We start from the raw sequence: 8,337 nt of genomic DNA, 5'->3' as shown, positions 1-8,337 counted from the left end.
CCTCCCCTCACCCTCACCTCTCCTCTCCTCACCTCACTGTCATCTTCTCTCCTCCCTCTCACCCCACCTCTCCACACCTCACCTCCTCTCCTCTCCTCCTCCCTCTCACCCCACCTCTCCACTCCTCACCTCTCCTCTCCTCTCCTCCTCCCTCTCACCTCACCTCTCCTCCCCTCACTGTCCTCTCCTCTCCACTCCTCACCTCTCCTCTCCTCTCCTCCCTCTCACCTCACCTCTCCTCCCCTCACTGTCCTCTCCTCTCCTCCCTCTCACCCCACCTCTCCACTCCTCACCTCTCCTCTCCTCCCTCTCACCTCACCTCTCCTCCCCTCACTGTCCTCTCCTCTCCTCTTGTCTCTCGCCTCGTCTCCAGCACCTCTCAAATAAATTACACCTGCTTCTCAGTGTGTATTCAGACTGCAGTGTGTTGTGACTCCTCTCAGTGTGTAATCAGACTGCAGTGTGTTGTGACTCCTCTCAGTGTGTAATCAGACTGCAGTGTGTTGTGACTCCTCTCAGTGTGTAATCAGACTGCAGTGTGTTGTGACTCCTCTCAGTGTGTATTCAGACTGCAGTGTGTTGTGACTCCTCTCAGTGTGTAATCAGACTGCAGTGTGTTGTTGTGACTCCTCTCAGTGTGTAATCAGAATGCAGTGTGTTGTTGTGACTCCTCTCAGTGTGTAATCAGACTGCAGTGTGTTGTGACTCCTCTCAGTGTGTAATCAGACTGCAGTGTGTTGTGACTCCTCTCAGTGTGTAATCAGACTGCAGTGTGTTGTGAGTCCTCTCAGTGTGTATTCAGACTGCAGTGTGTTGTGACTCCTCTCAGTGTGTAATCAGACTGCAGTGTGTTGTGACTCCTCTCAGTGTGTAATCAGACTGCAGTGTGTTGTGACTCCTCTCAGTGTATAATCAGACTGCAGTGTGTTGTGACTCCTCTCAGTGTGTAATCAGACTGCAGTGTGTTGTGACTCCTCTCAGTGTGTAATCAGACTGAAGTGTGTTGTGACTCCTCTCAGGGTGTAATCAGACTGCAGTGTGTTGTTGTGACTCCTCTCAGTGTGTATTCAGACTGCAGTGTGTTGTGACTCCTCTCAGTGTGTAATCAGACTGCAGTGTGTTGTGACTCCTCTCAGTGTGTAATCAGACTGCAGTGTGTTGTGACTCCTCTCAGTGTGTAATCAGACTGCAGTGTGTTGTTGTGACTCCTCTCAGTGTGTAATCAGACTGCAGTGTGTTGTGACTCCTCTCAGTGTGTAATCAGACTGCAGTGTGTTGTTGTGACTCCTCTCAGTGTGTAATCAGACTGCAGTGTGTTGTGAGTCCTCTCAGTGTGTAATCAGACTGCAGTGTGTTGTGACTCCTCTCAGTGTGTAATCAGACTGCAGTGTGTTGTTGTGAGTCCTCTCAGTGTGTAATCAGACTGCAGTGTGTTGTGACTCCTCTCAGTGTGTAATCAGACTGCAGTGTGTTGTGACTCCTCTCAATGTGTAATCAGACTGCAGTGTGTTGTGACTCCTCTCAGTGTGTAATCAGACTGCAGTGTGTTGTGACTCCTCTCAGTGTGTAATCAGACTGCAGTGTGTTGTTGTGACTCCTCTCAGTGTGTAATCAGACTGCAGTGTGTTGTGACTCCTCTCAGGGTGTAATCAGACTGCAGTGTGTTGTGACTCCTCTCAGTGTGTAATCAGACTGCAGTGTGTTGTGACTCCTCTCAGTGTGTAATCAGACTGCAGTGTGTTGTGACTCCTCTCAGTGTGTAATCAGACTGCAGTGTGTTGTGACTCCTCTCAGTGTGTAATCAGACTGCAGTGTGTTGTGACTCCTCTCAGTGTGTAATCAGACTGCAGTGTGTTGTGACTCCTCTCAGTGTGTAATCAGACTGCAGTGTGTTGTGACTCCTCTCAGTGTGTAATCAGACTGCAGTGTGTTGTGACTCCTCTCAGTGTGTAATCAGACTGCAGTGTGTTGTTGTGACTCCTCTCAGTGTGTAATCAGACTGCAGTGTGTTGTGACTCCTCAGTGTGTAATCAGACTGCAGTGTGTTGTTGTGACTCCTCTCAGTGTGTAATCAGACTGCAGTGTGTTGTGACTCCTCTGTGTGTAATCAGACTGCAGTGTGTTGTTGTGACTCCTCTCAGTGTGTAATCAGACTGCAGTGTGTTGTGACTCCTCTCAGTGTGTAATCAGACTGCAGTGTGTTGTGACTCCTCTCAGTGTGTAATCAGACTGCAGTGTGTTGTTGTGACTCCTCTCAGTGTGTAATCAGACTGCAGTGTGTTGTGACTCCTCTCAGTGTGTAATCAGACTGCAGTGTGTTGTGACTCCTCTCAGTGTGTAATCAGACTGCAGTGTGTTGTTGTGACTCCTCTCAGTGTGTAATCAGACTGCAGTGTGTTGTGACTCCTCTCAGTGTGTAATCAGACTGCAGTGTGTTGTGACTCCTCTCAGTGTGTAATCAGACTGCAGTGTGTTGTGACTCCTCTCAGTGTGTAATCAGACTGCAGTGTGTTGTGACTCCTCTCAGTGTGTAATCAGACTGCAGTGTGTTGTGACTCCTCTCAGTGTGTAATCAGACTGCAGTGTGTTGTGACTCCTCTCAGTGTGTATTCAGACTGCAGTGTGTTGTGACTCCTCTCAGTGTGTAATCAGACTGCAGTGTGTTGTGACTCCTCTCAGTGTGTATTCAGACTGCAGTGTGTTGTGACTCCTCTCAGTGTGTAATCAGACTGCAGTGTGTTGTGACTGGACAGGACTGTTTACTCTTTACTGTGTTTGTTATCACCTTGAATGATTAAATCGATGTTTTGATTCCTTTCTTCTCTCCACTGTGACATTGCATTGCTGTGTTTTGTTAGGATTATTGGCGTCATTGGTGTCATTCAGTGCGTTTGTTATTGTTGTGAGAGCTGTGTTTTTTAATTTTTTTTATTTCACCTTCATTTAAGCAGGTAGGCAAGTTGAGAACAAGTTCTCATTTACAATTGCGACCTGGCCAAGATAAAGCAAAGCAGTTTGACACAAACAACGACACAGAGTTACACATGGAGTAAAGAGGCATACAATCAATAATACAGTATTCATGAAGTGGAGTAAAACAAACATACAGTCAATAATACAGTATTCATGAAGTGGAGTAAAACAAACATACAGTCAATAATACAGTATTCATGAAGTGGAGTAAAACAAACATACAGTCAATAATACAGTAGAACAAGTCTATATACAGTAAATAAATACAGTATGGGGATGAGGTAGATTGGATGGGCTATTTACACATGGAATACACATGGAATACACAAACATACAGTCAATAACACAGTATTCATGAAGCTCGTCTGTTCAGCTTTTGTTCTCTTTCCTAAATGAGAACGTCTCTCTCTTTTTTACAAGTCATTTTGCATTTCGTTTTAATTACCAAGCTTTAGTGTCTTTGTAAAGGACCATTAACGTTTTAAACTTCCCATAATTGAAATCTCAAATGGCCACTTAACCAAGATTGAACTAATTAAAGCTTCTGCCAAAAGAAGCATTCAGCCTCCCTGTTGTAGCTGGAAATACATGTTCTCTCCCCGAACCCGAAAACCTTGTCGTGGTTATTATAATCTGGAATCATGGGGAAATGTTCTTCGCTCCATCCTTTTTAAATAACAACATCTATTGTTGCTTCTCTGAAATGAACACGTTAACATTAATTAAAACCCCCACGTCCAGGGTTATTGGTCTCGTGTTGCTAATTGGTCGAGCACGACGCTTTGCAACGTCAGGGTTGTGGGTTCGATCCGAGAGGGATAAAAGCGTCTGCTAAATGGCATATATTATATTATTATTATTTAGCATGTGTGGCACAAATCCCATTCAAGTCATGGGACCGATGGCAGCATTTTTTCACGCATCAAATCATTCAATAGTATCTCAAGTGGATTATGAAGCTCAACAAAGGGAATAAACAGGGGTAAACAGGGAGTAAACAGGGAGTAAACAGGGAATAAACAGGGAATAAACAGGGAATAAACAGGGGGTAAACAGGGGTAAACAGGGAGTAAACAGGGAGTAAACAGGGAGTAAACAGGGAATAAACAGGGAATAAACAGGGAATAAACAGGGGGTAAACAGGGGGTAAACAGGGGTAAACAGACAGGAGTAAACAGGGGATAAACAGGGGATAAACAGGGGATAAACAGGGGTAAACAGGGGGTAAACAGGGGGTAAACAGGGGATAAACAGGGATAAACAGGGATAAACAGGGATAAACAGGGAGCAAACAGGGGATAAACAGGGATAAACAGGGATAAACAGGGATAAACAGGGAGTAAACAGGGGATAAACAGGGATAAACAGGGAGTAAACAGGGGATAAACAGGGGATAAACAGGAGTAAACAGGGGATAAACAGGGTAAACATGGGATAAACAGGGATAAACAGGGGATAAACAGGGATAAACAGGGAGCAAACAGGGGATAAACAGGGATAAACAGGGATAAACAGGGATAAACAGGGAGTAAACAGGGGATAAACAGGGATAAACAGGGAGTAAACAGGGGATAAACAGGGGATAAACAGGAGTAAACAGGGGATAAACAGGGATAAACAGGGTAAACAGGGGATACACAGGGATAAACAGGGTAAACAGGGGATAAACAGGGATAAACAGGGTAAACAGGGGATAAACAGGGATAAACAGGGTAAACAGGGGATAAACAGGGAGTAAACAGGGGATAAACAGGGATAAACAGGGAGTAAACAGGGGATAAACAGGGGATAAACAGGGAGTAAACAGGGGATAAACAGGGTAAACAGGGGATAAACAGGGATAAACAGGGTAAACAGGGGATAAACAGGGAGTAAACAGGGGATAAACAGGGATAAACAGGGAGTAAACAGGGATAAACAGGGGATAAACAGGGAGTAAACAGGGGATAAACAGGGTAAACAGGAGTAAACAGGGTAAACAGGGGATAAACAGGGGAGTAAACAGGGGATAAACAGGGATAAACAGGGGATAAACAGGGATAAACAGGGATAAACAGGGGATAAACAGGGAGTAAACAGGGGATAAACAGGGATAAACAGGGTAAACAGGGGATAAACAGGGGATAAACAGGGAGTAAACAGGGGATAAACAGGGAGTAAACAGGGGATAAACAGGGTAAACAGGGGATAAACAGGGTAAAAACAGGGGATAAACAGGGATAAACAGGGATAAACAGGGATAAACAGGGAGTAAACAGGGGATAAACAGGGATAAACAGGGATAAACAGGGATAAACAGGGATAAACAGGGATAAACAGGGAGTAAACAGGGGATAAACAGGGGATAAACAGGGGATAAACAGGGGATAAACAGGGGATAAACAGGGATAAACAGGGAGTAAACAGGGAGTAAACAGAGGGGATAAACAGGGGATAAACAGGGATAAACAGGGAGTAAACAGGGGATAAACAGGGGATAAACAGGGGATAAACAGGGGATAAACAGGGAGTAAACAGGGAGTAAACAGGGGATAAAAAGGGATAAACATGGAGTAAACAGGGGATAAACAGGGATAAACAGGGGATAAACAGGGGATAAACAGTGGATAAACAGGGGATAAACAGGGATAAACAGGGAATAAACAGGGGATAAACAGGGAGTAAACAGGAGTAAACAGGATAAACAGGGGGATAAACAGGGATAAACAGGGACTAAACAGGGGATAAACAGGGAGTAAACAGGGAATAAACAGGGGATAAACAGGGGATAAACAGGGATAAACAGGGAAAACAGGGGATAAACAGGGAGTAAACAGGGGATAAACAGGGGATAAACAGGGATAAACAGGGTAAACAGGGGAAAACAGGGTAAACAGGGAGTAAACAGGGGATAACAGGGGATAAACAGGGGATAAAGAGGGTAAACAGGGGATAAACAGGGAGTAAACAGGGGATAAACAGGGGATAAAGAGGGTAAACAGGGACTAAACAGGGGATAAACAGGATAGACATAGAAAGTGAGACCATATTTTCATTTTATGCATTTCATGCATTTATTTTTTTTACATTTTTTATTTGCAAGAAGGGCTACAAAAACATTGTTAAATACATTGTATACACAATTATCTATTTAATATCATTATATATTTTTTTACATTTTTTTTTATTTGCAAGTGGGCTACAAAATGTTTAGCTCATAAGTTACCTAAAAAGTGAACCATTAATTATTCATGTAGTTTTGTGAGGATCAGATTTCCATTGGCAGTTCATGTCAGTTCTCCTTAGCTGTTATTCTGTCTAGTTTATCCTCTACAGAGTGAAGGGGATGCAGTCCAAGATGGCTACTTTTTTTGGTGGGGTGGGTCACTTCAACAGACATTGATAGGACTGTACCTATTCCCACAATGTGCCACTGCAACAGCTACGGTACGCATATCAACACACAACTCTCTGGTTATTATAAAGACCATGGATTATAAAAACTCCTTGGGGTGATTCATAGCAATGCTATTTTAAACACATTACAACTGTATGACGTGAAGCTTAATATTCTCCTGAGAATGTGTTTAAGAAACAAAAAAGAGGATGTACTGTACTTTTGAAAAAGTCCCATGTGGAATATCTCAGAACGTTCATCATGTGTTTCCAAGAGGTACAACGTTGTCTGGGGGTTTATGCAGGTGCCACGGTGGAAACCTCTGTTTTTGATGTAGACACCTCCGAGCCATCTTCTTCTTCTTTGCCAAAGAGCTGCATGATGCACGTACGGAACTGGTGAGAGAAGAAGAAGAAGAAGAAGAAGAAGAAGAAGAAGAAGAAGGAGAAGGAGAAGGAGAAGGAGAAGGAGAAGAAGGAGAAGGAGAAGAAGAAGAAGAAGAAGAAGAAGAAGAAGAAGAAGAAGAGGAGGAGGAAGAAGAAGAAGAAGAAGAAGAAGAAGAAGAAGAAGAAGAAGAAGAAGAAGAAGAAGAAGAAGAAGAAGAAGAAGGAGAAGAAGGAGAAGGAGAAGGAGAAGAAGAAGAAGAAGAAGAAGAAGGAGAAGGAGAAGGAGAAGGAGAAGAAGGTGAAGATGAAGAAGATGAAGAAGAAGCAGAAGAAGAAGAAGAAGGAGGAGAAGAAGAAGCAGAAGAAGAAGAAGCAGAAGAAGAAGAAGAATGGAACATGAAGAGAGAAGCTTTCAAAAATAAAAGTCTACATTTACTTAAGACACGAGGCCTTTAATAACTACTTTAGTAGTAAATGGATCAAAGTTCAAAGCTATCAAAACAAAAAAACACACCTGTTTATTCATGAAGACATAGATCACCGGATTCCAGATGGTGGCGCTTTTGGCAAAGTAGGCAGGAAGTGCAGCAGCCAGAGGGTGGAAAGCATACCCAGGGTTAGCCGCAGCAAAGCAGGCAAAGGCTGTGTAAGGTCCCCAGCACACACAGTAAGCAAAAATCATGACAACAACCATCCTGGACACTTCTTCAGCCTTCTGCGTTGACTCAGAGTCTTTCTGCTGCGCGGCAACCTGTGGTCGTTCAGGAGAAATATATCCCATTGGTTACATTTATCCCTCCCTACAATATGCATTTTCAAACGCTACAACATAGCTGCTTGCTACGTGTTATGGTATATTGGAAATATCACTTACGGCACGGATGGCCAGCCACACAAACAGGTAGCAGAAGACGATCACTCCCAGGGGCAGGAAGCAACATGTGATCATGAGAACGATCATGTATGACAGGACCCCAGGATCCTCATTACCTCCGAACACATCAGGGTCCACAGGACGTTTTCAGGCCATGAGGCCAGTACCTGATTGAGGGAGAGAGAGATACAGAGATGGGTTGAATAATGGTTGAATAATGGTTGAATAATTAATTAAACCTTTTTTTTTAACTATGACGTTTTTCAAACCTCAGTGAAGGGAAAAAGAGAAGATGTCCCACCTGCTCCAGCCGAAGATAGGAGGGGCGCACCAGAAAGCAGACCAGACCCAGGAGAAGATTATACCTCCCATGGCCCATTTAGCATCAAACTTGACATTTCCAAAGGGCTTACACACCACCACCCATCTCTCCCAGGAGATGACCGCCAGAGACCACAGACCAGCAATACCTGCATGAGATATACACATGAGATATACACATTAGAGATATACACATGAGATATACACATTAGATATACACATTAGATATACACATTAGATATACACATTAGATATACATGAGATATACACAAAATATATACAAATTAGATATACATTAGATATACACATGAGATATACACAAAATACACATTAGATATACACATTAGATATACACATTAGATATACACATTAGATATACACATGAGATATACACAAAATAGATATAC

General features: G+C 43.3%; 1 pseudogene; it reads right to left on the bottom strand.

The window, feature by feature from the left end:
* Positions 1–6,065: 6,065 nt before the first annotated feature.
* LOC127919002 (red-sensitive opsin-like) lies at positions 6,066–8,104 on the bottom strand (annotated as a pseudogene).
* Between the last annotated feature and the right edge of the window lie 233 nt (positions 8,105–8,337).

This window comes from Oncorhynchus keta, unplaced genomic scaffold (assembly GCF_023373465.1).
Source record: "Oncorhynchus keta strain PuntledgeMale-10-30-2019 unplaced genomic scaffold, Oket_V2 Un_contig_15508_pilon_pilon, whole genome shotgun sequence".
In the NCBI taxonomy this organism is placed as follows: domain Eukaryota; kingdom Metazoa; phylum Chordata; class Actinopteri; order Salmoniformes; family Salmonidae; genus Oncorhynchus; species Oncorhynchus keta.
This window is presented reverse-complemented; position numbering and strand designations above follow the sequence as displayed.